This window comes from Dermochelys coriacea, chromosome 6 (genome assembly GCF_009764565.3).
Source record: "Dermochelys coriacea isolate rDerCor1 chromosome 6, rDerCor1.pri.v4, whole genome shotgun sequence".
Lineage (NCBI taxonomy): Eukaryota > Metazoa > Chordata > Testudines > Dermochelyidae > Dermochelys > Dermochelys coriacea.
Window position 1 is genome coordinate 36290556 of NC_050073.1, and position 20731 is coordinate 36311286.

Here is a 20731-nt window from a genome sequence, read left to right on the forward strand (position 1 = left end):
TAAATGATAGGCCTGGCTGCATGCTAAAGATATATCATATTAGGCACAAATGGAGGATTTTACTTCATCAAAAGGTAAGTGACCCAGCCAAGTAAAGAACTAATTTTAGACTAGCAAAAGGTTAAAATGTTCTTACTTATGTATACAATTTTTTAGCTACTAGAGGGCTCACCCCAGATGACTTATTCTCTTTATGAACTATTACACATTACTGGGAATACAATGTATATACTGGAGAAACAACCAACTCTTAACACATGGAGGAATTTACTAACTTGAAACAGAAAATTACAGCGCTTACAATGGAAGAATCAGAGCTGCATGATATTGTATAACACATTTTGAACAGTGATTTAGCAGCCTGAGCTTCAATACTTCTTATTATTCATTAATAATGAAATATTATAAAAATTGGAATTTACTTGGTAGTTATACTGACCAAATTTTAAATATGTTGGTTGTTTGTTGATATCTGGTGTTGCCGAGGGGCCCAAAGCAAGGATCTGGTTGGCCCCATTGTGTTAGATGCCGCATGCATATATAACAAAAAAATGATCCCTTCCCCAAGGAGTTTAGATTCTAAGTATGTCTTGCAATCCTTCAAAAAGAAAAGGAGTACTTGTGGCACCTTAGAGACTAACACATTTATTTGAGCATAAGCTTTCGTGAGCTACAGCTCACTTCATCACGAAAGCTAATGCTCAAATAAATTTGTTAGTCTCTAAGGTGCCACAAGTACTTCTTTTCTTTTTGCGAATACAGACTAACACGGCTGCTACTCTGAAAGTTGCAATCCTTCAGTTATTCTGAGATGGAAAGAGATGAAGATTAGTGTTGCTTCTGTTAGAAGGAACAATATGGGGTATTGGATCATGTGACCATTTCAAAGCACTCAGAGTGGCTTAGCATCATGATTTGCACTGACTGAAATGGAATTCAACCCATTAAATCCCTGTGTACCTCTTTGAAAACATCTCTATTCTTTTGTGCTGTCTTTGGAATGAATGGAACCTCCTAGTGACGGATTTGATTTCTCACCCTCTTGTGATTGAGCTATGGGAGTTCAGCACAAGCGTGATGTAGACTTCCCCTATATGAAAACAGTTTGGGGAGCATGAACCACATTTTATAATACTGAGGGTCATCACACAGGACAAACAACCTAACAGTCTAATATTCCTAAACTGTATAAATTCTTGATGTCTGCTTTAGGCAGAATCCAAACACTTGTGTCAATTCTGTACCATGCCCCAGACTGCCAAAAACATTAATAAAAGCATATTTATCTGGGCTGCAGTGTGTTACAAGAATTCATTAGGACAATATGTGATATGGTGCTGAAACAGAAGGCTATGTTTCTCTGGCCAGAGATGAGGAAGTCTAGTCCCTGCTGAACTTTTACAACTGATAAAGACAATGTCTGCTGGCAGTATTCATTTTTTACTGGGCCATCTGCATCTAGTCAAGGATAACTTGACTTTCTGAAAAAGCCATTCATCAGAATCAACCCTGTACAACTTTCTCTTGATGAGTAAAGCAACACAAAAGAAGGCCAAGATGGTTAATAAACTTCTCTGGGAGCAAAAGGTCAATGCTGATGTAAACAAACCAGTGTCATAGTACTATACAGAAGCATTGAAGTTTCCTGTGTGTTTATATGGCTGATGCCCCGTTTCTTTTTATCAGTGTTTATCATTTATTTTGCTCTGCTTTAGCTGACCTATAAATCTTTAGAACAGTGTTCTTTATTTTCTTAATGTTGTCATCTTTCTTATCAGCTTTTATCACCTATTTATGTCCAGTACATTTGCTACTCTCTGCTGCTTGATGGTAACACGTGATTAGAGTTTTGTTAACCCCTTGGTTCTCACTTGAGCCAGAGCTCTCTAATAGTTATGTTTTCTGAAATTTCCAGTTTTCTAAAGCTGAATAAACTACAGGAGGGTTTTTTTTTCTATGCAATCTAAACACATGGAAAAAGTTTTGAGTTAAATTAGTGCTCTTGAAAGATGCCATCCTTCAGGAGTAGCACCCTTTATTTATCCATAGCACAAGTAGGAAACAGGTAGTAGCAGTGTAAGTTTCACTGCAGTGCTTTACCGATGTGTCTCAACTCTCTGTTCTGGAAAGTTCATTTTTAGGGGGTGAGATAGTAGGCCAGTCTTTGGCCTCTGTGCTTAGGCTGCCAACAAGGTGCAATCTGCAGACGTAGTGGCGGTGTGAGTTGAGCATGTGTCCACTAGGAGTTGGATTGAAACCACAATACTTATTGCACATAAACCACTGATGATCCATCACATGGTACCAAAGTTCTTTTAGTTCTATTAGCCTAGGCTAACTCAAACTCCATGATCCTAATAGTGAAATACTTCATAGTCATAATGTAAAGCTTGAAACATTTAGTACCTCGGTGATGATAATTTTAACTGAAATGTGCCCTACTCAGATTCAAAGTTGACTGGGTTGAAAATTTAAACATGATTAACATGAGATGCATCATTTATATTTAATAAGGGCCTACAACCTATACAATAGACCTTCATAATGACTACATAAGCCCAGATCCTCAAAGGTATTTAAGTTCCCATCTCCCATTGAAATCAATGGGAGTAAGAAAACTACACACCTTTGGGCACATTATTTGCTGGAACTTTGTATTAATGGTAATTGGGAGAATCACTGCAAATCAGTGAATTTTGTGAGTTACAAACACTAAAAGCAAAGACTACGCATTACAGAATGAACCACGTAAATTTATTTTGAGAACTGTCATTTTAGCTATTTATGATGAGGTATCGTGTTAATAAATGTACTGTACTATAGTTTAAACACAGTACAATTTTAGTAAGAGGCCTTGCTAGCTACATCTGTGTGCTATTAATCCTTTGCTGAGAAGTAGGCAAAGCGCCCCATTTCCCTGCAGCCAAAATCAATGTGAATTTTGCCTAAGAACTTGCAGGATTTGACCCATAGGGTGTGGATTAGTACCAGCTTTAGAGGATGAACCATAAAATAGTTTGTGTATGAGTTACTGGGAATAGGGAAGTGGTTTCACATTGTGTCTATAGACTATATGAGTCATTCAGTTTAGAAGGATACTACTCCCTTTGATATATGCTTGAATATATTTCATTAAGTACTTTGGTTACTACTAAAAATTCAGGCAACAGAAAAAACTAAGGCTCTTTTTTTTCCATTTTGAATGAGTATGAAATGTACAACTTTTTTTTTTTTTAATTGACTGGAACTTTTGTCATGGCATGTTTAACTTAGCCATTTGCTGGAAATAGCTAACTGCATTCCTGGCTTTTTTTTTTTTTTTTTTTCTAGAAAACCCATCTTCATGAGGCTCAATTATTTTTATGCTTGTTAAATATCGTTGCTCAGACACACACTAAACTCAGGAAAATTAATTAGTAACCCAGCAGATTTTTTTAAATCATATTTTCAGATATAGGGTTAGCATGATTTCATTTTTTTCACATCCTCTTTTTTTGAAATCAGTGCCCTTAATATTCTGACCTTTTTGACACCATTAGTAATAACAGTGAAAATATTTTTTCACTCTAGTGAAAATAGTGGTTATCTGTACAGCATGCAAACTGCTTGGGCTGATTAGCATGAAATTTAATTCGCATTAATCAGTTGTAGACAAGGCAAGCAGGAATTTTATCATGACCCATTAATGTAGCATTTTAAGTAGTTATTAAATTATGCTTCTGGATGTTGTTTGAATAGCACTGACAGGCAAAGGCTGGACTAAGGCATTTTCATTCTGATTTGTGAAGAAATCCATAGTGAACTACTTGTGTGTGTGACTAGTTATCTCCCACATCCACACTCATACAATTCTTCCATTTGCACAGAGGGTGGCAACAACTGTGCTGTGCTATATTGTCTTCCCCTTTTGTATAAAAGAAACATGAGTCGCCAGAAGAAGAAACAGTAGTTATCTGATGGGGAAGGTCCAAAAGACCAAAACAATTACAGAAAAAAGTTAAAATATAATTATTAGTATGGCAAACCAACAAAACCACTGCTATTTGTAGTGGGTATATATGATATGGATAAAACCCAGTAAAACCTACTTGTGTTTGTCCGACTGGAGACCTGCAAGGAAATATTTTTAGCCCAAAGAAATTATGTTAAAATCCGCTCATACACCCTCAGTATCACCAGCCCCAAGAAGTCAGTAATCATCAGCCAGGCCCCCAAAAATCATGATACTGGCTTAAGAATCTGGATAATGTGAAATAATAAATATTAGGTTCTTTTTATTGCCTGTTGATTTTGAGGCTTTTTGGTTCATGTGGATCCCATTTTCAAGCTTTTCACCACAAGCACAAGGACTAGAAATTCACTTTTAAAACAAATCTATGATTCTCTTGAAAACGGAAGATTCCAAGAGCTGATGGCTTGAAGAAAAACACCAGCTAGCATGAGATTTGCAATAAAATCACCCAGGTTGGCAACTAGTTGGCTACTACAGTGATAGGGGTCATATAAGATATATAAATTAAAGGGAGAAAGGTAAAAAAAGACTGGGACTGACCTGAATTTAATAGAAAGTTGCTGACAACTGTTACAGCAGAGCTCTCTAAGAGATGTAAATAGATATCTAATAGATACCATTTCTGTAGATGGCACTCAAAAACATACAGCATTGTTTCTTGATATTGTTGGACCAATAAAAACCTCTTATTGTACACTGCAGAAGGCTGCTTGTGCATCACTCTTTATATACAGCTCTTAGTGTAAAAAAACTCAGATCAAGAAATATAATATGGGGAGACTGTCCTCAGTGAATGCCATTTAGCATGCACTATTCTAAAAAAAGAATAGAGCCTATGGCTATACACTATGAGAACTCTACCTGCAGACATGCTTTAAGAAATAGCCTAAATATGGCCTCATGCAAAGAGACATCATCCAATTTCTTGGACTTGTCACAGCCAGCAGTGGGTGAAGGGAGAGGTTTCTAGACTAAATAGAGCTACCAGCAGAGCACCTCAAAACAAAGGGTTATATCCTCAGCTCCTGTCAATTGGTATAGCTCCATTTAGCTGGTGTAAACTGGCATAGGTCCATAAGAGGAATTATGCTGACTTACACCAGTTCAGGATCGAGCCCAAAATTTAGGGTTACAAGAACAAGAATACAGGAGGAGGTTTTGCAGGAGATTAAGTAGCAGCTGCAATCTGGTGCATTAAAAATATACAAGGTCTGCAGACTCCTGCTTGGTGCAGAAATGGTAACAGAAGAATCCGTCTTTTCTGCTAGAGTAATAATTCATTCTGAAGAACCTGCCTACCTTTGTAGGTTCAGTTGGTTGGGCATGGCATTCTTTCTTTCCACCTATCCGAAACAATTGCTGAATTTTACCCTAGAGGTGACCGTATCTCATTGCTGGATGTACAATAATGGCTCACTGCTGCCATCTCAGTTTAGGAGCCCTTTGTAAATTCTACAGCTTAATTTGTTAAGGGCATAATTCTGCAACCCTTACTCATGTGAGTGGGCGCACTGAAATTAAAGTGCAAGGATTACTTGCATAGGCAGAGGTTTCAGCAGAGGGGCTTATGTTTGTCACATGCCTTGGGATCTTTTGGACTGAGAGAGACTTTATATAAGAGGGTTATTATGTTTGAGCTGGGGCCTGCATTTTTCTATCACATTCACAGTGCTGCTAGACTATTTATTTGTATTATATTTAAGTGTTTGTCAGACTAAAAATATTTCTCCAGAATTATAAATCCTTTAAAAAATTTTCGTTCTTCTTTTTCTCTTCTTCCTTAATTTCAAGCTTGCATCGGCCATAAACAAGGTCTATACTAAATGCCCAGGCAGATAGTATTTCAAAGATACATTACATAATTATGAACAGCCTAAATTATAAATGCCTTTAATTCCATCTAAGTGCTGTGGATGATTTATTGGCTAAACATTATTATTATTTATTGCATGTGACAGAGTGTTTGGTGCTGTATAGAACCAAGAAGAAAAACGTTGTTAATGTCTTAATATAACAGATGCGAATTCCCTCTCTAGCACGTACTAAGCCATTTATCTGATGTGGGGGGCTAGGTGTTAAATTAATGTGGCTTTTGAGCTGTTTCAACACTATTTTTATTAAGAGTACACACTTGGCTATAATATAAATAACATTTCTGAGGTAGTTCTAGAGAATCATTTTCAAAACCACTGAATACTACACAGACATTTCAAGAAATTGATTAAACCAGACATTAACTCAAAAGAGATAATCACACCATGCTATTTTCCTTACACCATGCAAACCAGAAAAAGGTATCAGTTGTATTGGAAGAGTTTGATTATTCAGCTGATGCCAACCACAATAGGGGGAAAAAAGCATTCTCAGGAACATGTGCATGCATGAATCTACTAAGGCGCTATTTAAACACAGCTTTGAATGGTGCTGTGGTTTGGTAATGGGCTATACTGTAGATCATTTTAGTTTTAGGTTGTTGGCTCAAATTCAGCCGAGGACAACAGTAATCAAAAGTTGTTGCCATGAGGTGTGTGTGGGTGTGAAATGCAGTTGGTTCTCTAAGGCTTGTTCTCAGTAGACAAATATCCACATCACAAAAACCTCAATAATTACACTAATATATAACAGGTTTCGGAGTAGCAGCCGTGTTAGTCTGTATTCGCAAAAAGAAAAGGACTACTTGTGGCACCTTAGAGACTAACAAATTTGTTAGTCTCTAAGGTGCCACAAGTAGTCCTTTTCTTTTTACTAATATATAACTATCCAAACCCTTATTCAGATATACCTTCAGTTAATTGTCTTAATGATGCAGCTATGAAAGGTTTCCAGAGTCATCTTACAGCAGTGGATACAGTAATAATGCTTTGGGATCTAAAGGTCTAATCTCTAGTTTCTACACATATATTAAGCAAAATGAACTTTGTGTTTAAATATGGATACATGATAAAAAAGGCAAAAAATCTCGAGGTAGGCAAAGCTTTGAGCAGAGATTGCTAATTTGAAGAAATGGGTTACCTCCTTTTGCTGTTTCTATTATATAAAAATCACTGTAAAGTGATGTGTAACCTAACATGTTTTTAAAATAGGTCTGAGCGAGGTGGTGGGGGGAAGAGAGAGAGAGAGAGTTCACTGTATAAAACTCATTTCTTTTGTACAGGAATCACCCAATATGTACAAGAATTACATTAAGAAACATAGCTAACTGATAAGGAATCAGGTTTTCCTTTACAGACTAAAAGCTGAACCAAACAATTTCAATAAAAGACATCTCTGCATTTACTCTGGTAATTTATAAAAAGACTCAAACTTTGCTATTTCAAAAGATTCTGATTAAACAGGCACTGAGCTGTACTAGACTTTAGTGGGATAGTGTGCTATATGTCACAATATACCAGATAAAAGATTATGCCCCACTTAAGAATTAATAACACTTTAAACCTCTACATAAACTATTTTTTTCATTAATAAACATTTCTTTGACAGAAGGCCAAATACACTTACAGGTCTTAATTGTTCAATCCAGTGACTAATCCCCACTTGATCAAGATTTTACTGATTTAGCAGCTGTCTGAAGAGTGACAAATTTATGATTCAACAGCAATTTAATTTTTTACTTGAAACTGCATGATAATTTGTGGGAATTAGCTACCAGATAAGATAACGAGGGTGGAAGACATGCACGTAATTCCACGTAGCACAATTTGGAGTGTTGCAGAATTCTTTGAGAGGCATTGGAGAGACATGAATGGCCATTAAGGGATTAGCCCATCATTGATTGAGTGGCTACACAGAGTTGAGGTTTACTAAATCACTGGAGTGCTAGGTCATTATCCTTGGATACAAGAGACAGTTGAAGACTGTGTCCAAACACATGAGCAGTAAATTGGAATGAGCAAAGAGTGTGCCAAAAAAATAAATATATGCTGAACCCTTGTTCTTCAAGTGTTCAAACTTCCAGGTCATACTCCAAGGATTTTTTTTCTTTTTTGGCATGAAAAAATATATTTTTTTTCATTGCTTTTAGTATCAGCATATTTTTGTCTCTAATCTATTTCTTCCTATCAAACTGTATTAAATTTTTGCTTAGTTACTTCGAATAAATGTTGAAATTTAGATAATGTTTGTAAATGAATTAAAAACGCAGTATGTTAGGAGTTTTCCTCTCCAGTTTTGGTGAACTGAGTACAATTAGTACTAAATATTTTTTTTAAAATAAATCGATTTTCCTCAGTTTGGGGTTTGGAGCAATAATGTTTTGGAGCCTCTTTCATGTACTTGTTGGTTTCTGTATTATTAGAACTAAATCATTTAGTTTTGTTTTGATTGGTTTCAGAGTAGCAGCCGTGTTAGTCTGTATTCGCAAAAAGAAAAGGAGTACTTGTGGCACCTTAGAGACTAACAAATTTATTAGAGCATAAGCTTTCGTGAGCTACAGCTCTAATAAATTTGTTAGTCTCTAAGGTGCCACAAGTACTCCTTTTCTTTTTGTTTTGATTGTGAGAGTTAGAACAATCAATACCTGATTCTTTTTTAAATAAAAAGTCCTTGGATTATTTTTCTGTAAGAAGCAAATAAGTCTCAGTACACCCCAGTAAAGTAATGCACCCCCTTTCCTGGAAGATTTATTAATATAGCTGATGAGTGAGATTAACCACAGAATATATAGCTTCTGGGTTCCAAAGCAGTATGTCTGAGGGCCATTTGGGAATTCAAAACAATAGTCTGAGTATGCCAAATTTAGGATTTTTTGCTGTGCTGATTTAGAGTCTGTGCTTAGCCTGAATAAGTACTTTAGGATCAAGCACTTTGGGGCTTTTCCTTTATGAGCTGAGCTTAATGGTCTTCCCCCCCCCTCCCCCCCCGAGGTGATAGAGTAGATACAGCTGACATTGTTTAATGTATCTCAATCCAAAGGGATACTACTGCTCTGAGTGACTATTTCCCTGAAACATGTTGCATTTTATTAGAAACTGGTGAAATAAGGTTATTGAGAGCAGGTTGGGAAACTCATCTTTTGATTGGAGAAAACTGGCTCACTTCCTCAATATAATGAGCAGTTTTCACTTCCGACCATCATTATAAAATCTGCAACATCTAGCAGAGAGGAGGGAACTAGAGGTCAAAGCTGAAGTTTGTGTCAGCTGAGCTGAAAATGAATGTTATTCACATAGGGCATGCTTACTGAAATTGATGGAGAAAGAAAAGATGATCCAGCCAGCAATTAGGCTGCTAGCCAAGGATACAGGAGATGAAGGTTAAATCCCTGCTCTACCCCAGAATTACAGTGATCTTGGGCAAATTGCTTAGGTTCTGTATTCCCCATCTATAAAATGGGTATAACAACACCCACGTGAGGCAGGGAAATGCTGTGAGGATAAAGATTGTGAAGCACTCAGATACTGTGATAATGAAGTCCAGATAGGTTCCTAAGGTAGATAAAATAGGCTTTGGACCGGGCCCAGTCTTATTCTTATAGAGTTCAGTGGGAGCAGGAAAAAGATAAGGAAGTGGGTAGTGCAGATGCTGGAGAAACACAATCTAAAGAAAATATTAAATATGCAAAAATAGAGGAAATTACTTTTTAATAGAGCAGGTTGAAAAGCAACACTTAATTTTTGCAAAAAATTTTTACAGATTGAAGTGAGCTGAAAAACCTCAAAATGATATTTGAATATTTTGACCAGCTCTACTTTTTAAGTTTTAACCTAAAACATGAAAATTTCAGTGAGTGTGAGATATATAAAGTAGATCATGGAGAACAAGCCTGAAAGGGAGGAAAGTGCAAGAAGAAAATCAATCTGCCAAATCAGACAGAGCGAGGGAACAGGAAGAAAAACAGGAAATAACCCAATAAAGTAGAGGAGAAAATAAATAACTTTCAATGCCCTAACAGTTTCCTCTGATAAAAATGCTAGCAGGGTAAAGTAAAAGCATAGCCATATCACTGCACGTGTGTGTATGTACAAAGAAAGCAACCTGCACAGAGATTACATATGCCATTTTTCAGCATAAAACAACCATGACTGTATCACTCGCATGTGGAAGAAGCCCCACATGTGAACACAGGAGTGAAGATATGGCCCTACAGAGTTACTCCTCCACTTGCAGCTGCCAGTGCCCTTGCAGATTCAAGAAGCAACAAGAGTCCCTACCATCAATCCTGGGTTGTAAAGAGGCAGGCTATTTTACTAAGAAACCCTCTCTGGTTATTTGTAGAAAACTCTGCTTATAGTTCCACATCCTGACCTTTCTTAAACAGGTGTAGCTAGCTATGTAACAATTAAGTACTTCTATTGCAGAAATTTGGGGCATATGTGGGATTTTGGGAACCTTCACTCTCCTCTCTTGCTGGTGGTCAAGGTTGGCAAAGTAGCTAACAAACCTTCTATGGAATCCAAAAACCTCACTCCAATATGTTTATAGTTTTTGAACTACGCATAGTAAGTGTGATTCAAAAGAGGGTTAGCGCTCCCACCAAATTATTACAGTAGAGTAAATATTGCAACACTAGGTATTTGGCAAAAGCAACAGAATTATAATAGAGTTGAGTTGTTTATTAGTGTGTAATCCACATAAATAGTTCATTTATTCCTACTTGTTAAAACTGATCATCCATGGAAGCAGAAAACTATTTAGAGCCCAGTCCTGCTCAAATTAAAGTAAAATAATATCTTTAAATAAATGAATTGATACTCACTGATTATATTGATGGATACATATGAAAACCCAACTCAAGAAGATGAATGTATATTAATAAATCTTTTCCATTCCAATATTACAAAACCAGAGAGAGCTGCTTTTTTTGGTTTACATCACTTCCAGTTTTAGAATGACAAAATGCACCAGTGCATACCAGGTGACGATTTCACCCTCTGACACAAATAAAAGGGATTGGACAGACATGATACATCTGGTTTACAACTTTTACTTGCCCTTGTGACCCAGTTCATACCAAATACTCTCAAAGCAAAAGCCCTTTGTATGCACCATGAGACTAAATTTCTAATAGAGATAGAAAAAAGCCACTACCTAAAATAGCAACAACATTTCTTGCTCACATAAATCTTTGGTGCTTTGTAGGTGACCTGACAAAGTGAGAAGTTAAGATTTCAGTTGTCTGATGAGTGGGTTTGTTAAACTTCCCAAATAAAAGCTATTGCTAAAATAAAAGCCAGATTCTTTTAGTTATTAATCATTATACTGTTTATTAGAATCAGTTGGCGTTTATTATAGAATATAAAAATAACAACAAGCTTTCAAGGTTTGATGAATGCAAAGGATAACTGGGTCTGCAGCAATTAAATTAGGTTCTCTGATATACTATATATTTAATTCACCCATAACTACAAAAACAAACACACATTTATAAAAAGAAAAGGAGTACTTGTGGCACCTTAGAGACTAACAAATTTATTTGAGCATAAGCTTTCGTGAGCTACAGCATCCGATGAAGTGAGCTGTAGCTCACGAAAGCTTATGCTCAAATAAATTTGTTAGTCTCTAAGGTGTCACAAGTACTCCTTTTCTTTTTGCGGATACAGACTTACACAGCTGCTTCTCTGAAACACATATTTATAAAATCAGTCTATTGCAAACTATGTTCCAAGAAGGCCCTCTATACTCTGTGGCAACCCTGAACAAAGACCTCCTGGATTCTGTAGCAGATTCAATCCTGCAGCATCTTCATGTAAATTTAACAACAGAAGTTTTTACTGAATTAAAGTGAATAATACAGTCAGTACAATATTCTTTGTGAGCCAAATACACTCGACCCTGGTAAAGAAAGAGCATTTGGGCTCTATACAGGTGCAATGTGACGGCGCTGGCCCTCAAACCAGCCAAAGTCTCTACTATTCGAGGACATAACACAGCTCACACTACTAGTCGGATCCCTTATCTGCTCTGTGAGCAAGCCACTATAATAAAAGGCAAATGATCACACTCTTACATACACACATATCTCTAGTTCCCCAGAGTTCAAATCCAACCAATCTGTAATGAATCCAAATGCTGTAGATTGCAGACACAATTATTAGATAATCCACAAAACTGTGGATTTGGATTAGATAGCTCATTCTTCAATTAAAAAACAAAAGCTTGTAAAACTTAAATGAGATCTTTCCTACTGACAAGAATAGTAGATTTCCTGTCCTCTCTGTAGACTGATCACTAGGCAGTGATATCTCTCTCTCTCTCTTGCTTATACCCTCATCAATTAAACTGTCCTCAGTACTTGGTACCTCTGTGCCAATCATCTGCTTAGCTGCTTGTTGTGCATGGTATTATGACATCAGAAGTAACATAACAAAACATTATAATCCCTATCAGCCCCAGGTGGGCTTCTTTTAAATTTATCCTTAGAATTAAATTTCCTGATTCAGTACTGTTTGGAGTTTGATCATTACAATATTCTTCTAAGGTTTCTCAATGATTTTTTACCTTTAAAGAGTGGTTCTACTGTGAAAAGTGATGATGTAAAAATGATACCATCTTGCTCAACAGGCCTGTTTCTGTGTATTCAGAGTCATATTGGCTAACTCCATTTAGAACAATATTTTTTTCTGCATTTTTATTCCTGGCAAAGCCAACACAACTAGGATTGCATGAACTGGATTCAAATCCTCCTTGTGCATTGTCAGCAGAAATGTTTCAGTCAGATGCCTTAATTCAGGAAAGCATACCTAATCAGGAAAGCACTTAAACATATGTTTAATTTGTGCACTATTTATAGTTAAGGGTGTGCTTAAGTGCTGTCCTGAATTGGAGCTTGAGACCATAGAATGAAGACAGTGCAGTTTCAGAAGTCTAACTGTGAGGGACTAATATTACCATAATTGCTTGTGATGATGAGCAAGAGCCCACACATGACTCTCATGTACTGGCAGTTAGAGAAAACAGGTTGCTACTTGTAAATTGAGCCCTTTTACTATGGAAATCATTGAGAGGCAATAAACATGAAAACCCACAATGGCATTTTTCTTGACCCAAATTTTCCAAAGTGATGATTGCTTCCTTTCTTGGGTACCCAACTTGAGACACTACAAAGGGGGCTGATTTTCAGACAGTGCTGTGCCTGCCCTCTTAGAATCAGATCCCTTTCAAAGTGGTTCAAACACAGGCTCCCAAAATCATTAGCTGCTTTTGAAACTTTGGGCTGAAGTCAGTTTTCACAGCAGAAACACATTTTAGGTTCATATATGTACTCTTAGTCTTAACTTTAGCGTAACAAAGTTTTTTATTAGGGATTTCTTTAGAGACTTAAAACCCCCGCCCCAAGATGTTTGACATGTATTAGGAAGCTGAATACTTTGTGGAGCTCCTAAATTTCACAGGATTGGAGAAGAAAGGGAACAGAATGCTTTTCAGGGCATTGATAACTACAGGGAGGCTAGGAGCTGTGAATCCTCAGAAATTTAGAAACTCAATATAGTCTTTGACTTTCCAGCTTTCACAGAACAGCTCCCTCTACTCACAAAGGCTTCAGATGTCGATTCATGCTCTGCCTCCCACCTTTGCTTTTCAGTAGGTCTTCTAAAATCCAAAGGACCTGTTACAGATCTTAGTAGGTTAGCAGGAACACAGGCCCAAAGGGAACTTTTCTATGGTCTACAGCATCTCCTGTGGGTTTTAAAAAGTTCTGAGAGAGATAAGTCTGGAACTGGGAGCAGAATCAAGCTAAACCTTGTGCTATATCCCAAAATGGAAAATAAAAATAAAATGTGCAACAAAAATATATCATTAAATATATCGAATGCTGAATGCTGCAATGACAACCTTGATAGTGGTCATTTTGTGAGAAATGAGCATCCATTTGGGGTTAATGATCCTTGACTGCAGCTTAGGCCAACATCTCCTCCCACCCGTCAATCACCTATAAGAATGCCTCATGCTTCCCTTGTTGTTGATTATTTTGAGTACTGCACCATATCTGTAATATTCTGCCTAGATTATATTCTATAGTGGTTTACAATCAGATTAATTTTCTTTACTTTTTCTGGGTCTCATCTAGGTTTTAAAGATTTTTTTAAAATTCACCATTTGATGTTTAGAATAGCTAACAGAGTATTTCAATTCAAAATGCTATGAAAATTGCCTGTCTTAATAAAATAATAACAAATAATAATGATGTGTCTGTCCTGTGAGGTGCTTAACTCAGTTGAAAAGAACTCAACATCTCCTAGGAGGCATTCAGCACCTTGCTAGATAAGCTCCTTTTTTGTGTGAGTGAAGACTATTAAAGTGAATAAGGGTCTTCAGGATCAGCCACTATATCAGCCTATAATTGTCCAATCCACTAAGGGGTTCAGCACCCTCAATTAATCAGCAATTAATGGGAGTAGGGGGTGTTCATCACCTCATAGGAATGGACCCTTTGCACCTATGTAGGGACTGATCTTGAAGACCCTTATGCATATGGGCTGTCCTTACTCACATGAATAGTCCGAATCAAAATGGGTCTATTCACATGAGTAATGTTTTGCTAATTCCAGGCAAGAGTGCTCTGAGTCTTTTGGCAGGAATGCAATTCTGTTCTGCAACATGCATAGGCACATAATATATATAATGACAAATTATAATGAATCCTCACCACGCTCCTGTAAGGTAACTCCGTACAGTGTTACTACTGCCACTATGGAGATGGGGAAATTTTATAGAAATCCAAAGTCTGAGCGTGTGAAAAGTTAAGGGCTTTACATGTGAATTGTGCAAGTGTAACAGTAGTTGGGAACTTGGCAATGATGGAAGAACTATTTGTATACAGGTCACCTTCAGTGTCTTTCCCAGCATGTTGTTATGTGACAAAATGGTTTATATCTTAATTCATGAAATTTATTTTTTACTGTAAAACAAATGATAATGAGTGGCTCTTTAAAGTAATGTTTTATTTCCAGTGAGTCAAACTTCTGGCATTAGTTTCATGGAAAAAACATTTAACTTCACAACTGAAATAGAGAGTTGTTGACTGAAAATGACCTTATAAAATTAATTTTTAAAACTGTTCAGAGATCTTTCTCATCAAGTTTTCAGCAATTCATATCTCTTAGTACTGACTATTAGAGGCTTATAATTTTGTATGTAGCAAGAATTAGTCCCCATTTTTTAAACACTCATGTATGGAACCAAGAAGAAAGTCACGGCTTTTCTCTAACAATGTTTCAAATCATGTTTTAACTAACATGATTGTAAACTGTAATATAGATAATGACCAAACATTTGTTCTTAGTTGTATTTAACCTAGGGTTAACTAACACAATTGTAAGCTGTAGTACAGAGAAGGAACAAATGTTTGTTTCCAGTTGCATAGGATAGACAAGCCCTGACTGCTGCTGTGGAGCTCTTTGTTACCACATGAATGATAAAGGGGGCTTGTATCAATTTCTGTTACATTTCGCAACAGGATGGAGAAGAACAAAATAATTCAGAGTAGGAATTATTGCTATAATGTACTGGACATGCTTTATGTTTAGAGCTGACAATCTAAGACAAATATGATTTATGGGACCATCGTTCAGATGGGGAAAGAATGGAGACATCATTGGTGAAGATATTGGTGCAAGTAGGCTACATGAAGGAAGTGGGTTTTAAGGAAGGATCTGAAGTAGACTTGGCACATTGTAGATGGGAAGTTATTCCTAGTGTAAGAGAAAATATGGAAGAAGGCATGAAGCTGGAGGTGGGAGAAGGAGAAGAAGGGTTTCTAGTCCTTTTCAGGGATAACTGACCAGGCGTATGTTCACATCCCTCTTATGGGAGTGCACCTCACACAGGCCCTGAAGAGGTTAATGTGGGCCCGAGAAGCCAATTATGGTCTCTGGCTGCACTTGAAGAGACAGCCAGGCTTAAATGAACATGAAGCCCAGTTGGGCAGGACCCCAGGCTGCTTAGTATACAGCCAGAAAGATGAGAGCACAAGGAGGCTGCAGTCACTCTCTAGGAGTAGATAGGAAGGGAGGAAAAAACCCCACCAGGAGAATAAGCTCTGGGATTCTAGCTGTGGAAGAAGGATCAACCCCAGAGGAACCAGTGGGGGATGGGAAAGAAAGCCTGAGATGGCTGGGTAGGAAGACCAGGGAAACAGTAACAAAGAGTAGCATTGTGCAGACCTTAACCACTTGTTACAGGGTCCCTGGGCTGGAAACCAGTGTAGAGGGTGGGCCCAGGTTCCCCTACCAGCCACTGGGAAGTAGCACTGGACTGTTTGAGATGCCGACTGGACAGCTAGTCTAAAGGGACTTTGTTACCCTGAAAGGAGAGGTCTATATAGTGACCTGGCTGGAGGACAGAGTCATGAAGAGAGAGAGGGGTCACCGCATGAGTAACCTATGGAAGGGGGTGCCCTACCAGGTGAGAGCTGATCCCCAGATGTAGACACAAGGAGGTGTCTCTTGCAGTGAGTGAACCCCTTCAGTCCCCATATACTGACTAACCAACTTCCTGATGAGTTCTGATTGATACACCGCTATTACCTGGTGCAGGAGTAGATAACTAATTAAAGTGACCCCACAAAGTGTTAGGTCAACCTAACACTGAGGGAAAGTCCTTGAAGTCTTTCCAACAATGTTATTTTTCCTAAATGAACCAAATATTCAAAATTATTAAAACTTATAAGAGAAATAATTATTTCTATGGCAGTAGTGCCTTGAGGCAAACGCACAGTAAGTGAGATTTCTTGCCCTGAAGAGCTTGCAATCTAAAAAGACAAAGGATTGGAGAGAGGGAGTATTGTTATCATCACCATTTTACATATAGCAAAAAAGAGGCACAGAGCGATTATATGACTTGCTCAAGGTCATTCAGAAAGTTACTGGCAGAGCTGGGAATCAGGAATATACAGCATTTTAGTTAACAGCTTTAATCATAAAATCATCTTTCTAATGAAAAAAGTTAATACCAAATCCCCATTTTGCATAATGCCAGTCAGTAAATGTGCACTATGTTCACCTTGAGGGTTTAAAGGTCCAAGGTCACCCTTTGGAAATAAATATATACCTTCATGTGTCATGCTCCATTGCCTGGGCATTGAGAAATTTAATGTATTTTCACAAATTTCTCCCCAAGATTTCTTTTTCCAGCACATCAGGTTCAAGTTTTTTGTCCTTACCTTTAAGGCTCTACCCAGGTTTGCCCTTATCTGCTGTTGTTTCCAAGCATTTTGTCTTGCCCTTATGCTTCATCAATGATAATGGTTTTGATTGACCACTTGTTTGCTTCTTTCACACCTGTCTTTGCACCTTGCTCCATGTGGCTCAGAACTCATGGAATGCCCTTCCTGAACTGTCCCAGAAGGTCAACTCTCTCCTTCTCCAGATCCCTTCTCAAGATCCTCTTCTTTCAGGATGGCTACAAGAAATTGGTCAATTAATTATAGATTGAAGGGCACTTGGATACAGTTGATATGTATTTAATGTAAAAAAAAGAAAATGCATATCATTTGTTTTAAAACTATATAAAAAAATTGTACATATCTGTTTGTATCCCTTCCCATCACTCTTCTCATATTGCTCATCTTCTGAGACTGTAAAGTCGATGGGGCAGGTATTGTGCATATGTGGACAATGCCTAGCACTTTCTAGATGCTACTGGAATACAAATAATAAACTGCAATCCATTATTTTTTAAAAAAAGTCAAATTTGAATTGAAGTTAGTTATAATAGTCTATTTTCTTTTTGTTAGCCAAAGTCTGTAGGATCCATGTAAGGAACAACAATACCGGGGAATGACGGAATTCAGTGTTTTTTAGGAGAAAATAAATTACATGAAAGCATTTAAAGAATGGGAAACCTAATTTTTCAAGATCTCTAATTTTTGTGGCCTGCAAAGATTGGCAGTGGCCAGAGAAACATGAGTACATCCAGGATTTACATCCCAGTAACATTATGTTTTGTACACAGTAAGCACCATGATCCAATTAGTTTACTCTGTAATTCAAAGAACTCAATGTGGAATCTTCCATTTTGGGGTTAATTTAGCCATAAAAACTATTCTGAGAATGAACTTTAATCCATATCTTATCTTCTGCTTGAAAATGAACATCCTTTCTATTCTTATCATAATGTTTCTGCTTTTTAAACATTTTTGAGCGTTAGCCATATTCCTCTTGGCAATTATACTAAATTGTTCCAACTCAGCTATTGGCTGCACTTGGTTACCTTTGGAATTCTCTCTCTTTTCATGACTACACTCTAGAGACCCCTTTAATAACCTGCCCAGATTTAATCCTGTCACGCAAGCCATGTATGCTCTGATACATACTCTGGTTTCTCTTCATATCATATAAATCTTTCACTCCGATGCAACTTAGTTTACAGATTACAGTAAAGAAAAAATCTGAGAATGTATGCCAGCTCTTATGGTTAGCCTTGTGGTAAGACAAAATCACAGAATTAAAAGCTGTGTTCACTCTTTTAGCTAAATTGGTCTGCAGTCAGCTGATATGGTTTGTTTCTTCCCAGATATTACAAATTATCTCAACGTTGTCCCAGTTCATAGCATCATCAGTGATGTCAGCACAATTCTGTGTATAGAATTTACTAAGGGCTTGTCTATATGTACATTTAGTGCACGGCCCGCTGCGGCATAAATCTACAGAGCTCCTGTATGCTGTGCACTAGCTGCATGGACACTGCTGAACACTAAAAGTTTCCAGCTGTGCACTATGGCACTCAGTGGCAAGGTCCACATAGACAGTTAGAGTGTGGCACTGGTGCATGTAGATTTACACCTGAGCTTGCCATGCACTAACTTGCCATTTAGACATGCCCTAACATATTCCTGCTAACTATGCCACAACATAACTCAAAACACTGTGTGAAGCTAGGTACTACATGAAAAAAGATATAATTTTAATTCTTGGTATCAACAGAGTGCATATATTTTAGAATAAATGATACGTAGAAATGAAAGGATACTTCCCCAGGCCTATAACATCTTTCAAATACTAGTAGGTCAAATCTGGGTTAAAACCTACACAGGTTGCCAGTGTTTCTTCAAATCCATATATTTTAAGATTTCTACATTCACATATTTATAAAAAATGACAATGACCAATTTCTATCATTAACTGTCTTTGGGAGATTTCTATTTTTGCATAATGTCTGTTCTTCAATGTTTTTTGTCTTAGTAATTAGGCATGCTACACTTTCATCCTATGATATCCAATTTTTGAAAGAAATTCACCACTACTAGAAGAAGTGACCATATGAACAAAATCTCAGTACTTTTTTTGGTCTTGTTGCCAACGTTGAAAGAATTTTGTGGGAAAGTTGTAGTGGAAAGAGGAAAGTGACAGAACAGAAGCAAGAGCTGTTGAAAGCTATGAGATGTTGGTACTGTGCTGAAATCTGGTATCACCTGTTGAAAACTGACATGTTGGTGTATCGTCCCGAGAATTATATTGGGTGATGTTTCTAAAGGGGATCAGTAAAGAATCTACTAAGCAGTGATCTTCACTTCTAATATGTTAGCAGAACACCCACTCCTGAAACCTTGTCTTGGATTGAAATGGAAATATCACTAATTTATTTTGTTTCTGTTTGTACCTCTAAGTAAAAATGAAGTGTGTTTAACACAATGCTATGAAACTGGAAACATTTTAATAAAATCTGGACTAGATACAAAGGTATGTTTCAGGTGGCTAGGTTTTCATAATAAAACAAAACTAGGGATACTCTCATGTTGGAGGATGTGACGTGCGTGGAAGGCTGTCAGAGAGGGTAGACAGAGGGCAGGGAAGGAAAATGGCAAGCAGGCAAAAACAAAGGTTGGGTATATGGCAGAGATATTTGGCAGCTGCCCTTGTATGGAAAGGGGGGGAACGCCCTAGCAGAGAACCCTACACCATACCAGAGTGGAGCTTCTATAACATTGCCTATGAAAGGCAAGGCTCTCAGAACTTGGGAGACAGACCAGTCCTTGCTTACAGACAGCCCCCCAATCTGAAGCAAATACTCACCAGCAACCACACACCACACAACAGAACCACTAACCCAGGAACCTATCCTTGCAACAAAGCCCGTTGCCAACTCTGTCCACATATCTATTCAGGGGATACCATCATAGGGCCTAATCACATCAGCCACACTATCAGAGGCTCGTTCACCTGCGCATCTACCAATGTGATATATGCCATCATGTGCCAGCAATGCCCCTCTGCCATGTACATTGGCCAAACTGGACAGTCTCTACGTAAAAGAATGAATGGACACAAATCAGACGTCAAGAATTATAACATTCAAAAACCAGTTGGAGAACACTTCAATCTCTCTGGTCACTCGATCACAGACCTAAGAGTGGCTATACTTCAACAAAAAAGCTTCAAAAACAGACTCCAACGAGAGACTGCTGAATTGGAATTAATTTGCAAACTGGATACAATTAACTTAGGCTTGAATAGAGACTGGGAATGGATGAGTCATTACACAAAGTAAAACTATTTCCCCATGGTATTTCTCCCCCCCACCGTTCCTCTGATATTCTTGTTAACTGCTGGAATTAGCCTACCTGCTTGTCACCATGGAAGGTTTTCCTCCTTTCCCCCCCCCCGCTGTTGGTGATGGCTTATCTTAAGTGATCACTCTCCTTACAGTGTGTATGATAAACCCATTGTTTCATGTTCTCTGTGTGTGTGTATATAAATCTCTCTTCTGTTTTTTCCACCAAATGCATCCGATGAAGTGAGCTGTAGCTCACAAAAGCTTATGCTCTAATAAATTTGTTAGTCT